We start from the raw sequence: 874 nt of genomic DNA on the forward strand, positions 1-874 counted from the left end.
GTAGAATAATTTCTTAAAACACTGGTTCTCAAGCTTTTTTAAAGAATGTTCCCCCTTTGGACAGTGTTTTTAAATCATGTACCCCCTCACCAGCGTGAATAATTTTTGGCAGAAAAAAAAAGTCTCTATAAAGAAGAAGAATACAGCGCTGTCAGCAATAGATTTACTAAACAACAGCCTTGGACCTGGAAAACATTTAAATGCTGATGAAGAAAGGAGACAAAAACTTGGAAAAAGACAGTAGAAAGAAGGAAGCAACGCAATAATAGGTCGAACATACTAATAAAAACTTCGAAAAAAAACAGTAGAAAGGAGGAAGGCTGTTTAACAATAGGGCGACAACAGGGACAAAAACTTTAAATAAGCGACAAAAACTTCGAAAAAAGTGAAAAAAACTTCAACGAAAAAAAGACAGTAGAAAAAAGTAAGGAAGAAAGGCAAGAATAGGTCATAACAAGCGAGAAAACCTTCAAAAAAAAGGTGACAAACTTCAAAAACAGCGACAAAAACTTTGAAAGAAGTGACAAACTTGGAGAAAAAAAGACAGTAGAAGTAACTACAGCCTTGTAACTGAAAAACATTTTGCAAGAAATGTCATCTACCCCCTGCAGTCCTCCAAAGTACCCCTAGGGGGACACGTACCTCCATTTGAGAAACACTGTCTTAGAGGATGGTAGAAACCTGCAGTCTAAGCTTTGAGTCCCAGGAGCTTTCATTAGCGCCTGTAATCAGCGTTATCCTCTGAGCTCTGATAAACATCTACTACTAGGCCTCTCTCTTTGCTCCCAGAGGACTAATTACCATCAGAAACTGTTGATAAGTGTTTTGTTAGGAAGCCGCTCACAGTGGACTCATTAACAATTGCATTTGTTTC

This window comes from Sander lucioperca, chromosome 13 (genome assembly GCF_008315115.2).
Source record: "Sander lucioperca isolate FBNREF2018 chromosome 13, SLUC_FBN_1.2, whole genome shotgun sequence".
NCBI classification, from domain to species: domain Eukaryota; kingdom Metazoa; phylum Chordata; class Actinopteri; order Perciformes; family Percidae; genus Sander; species Sander lucioperca.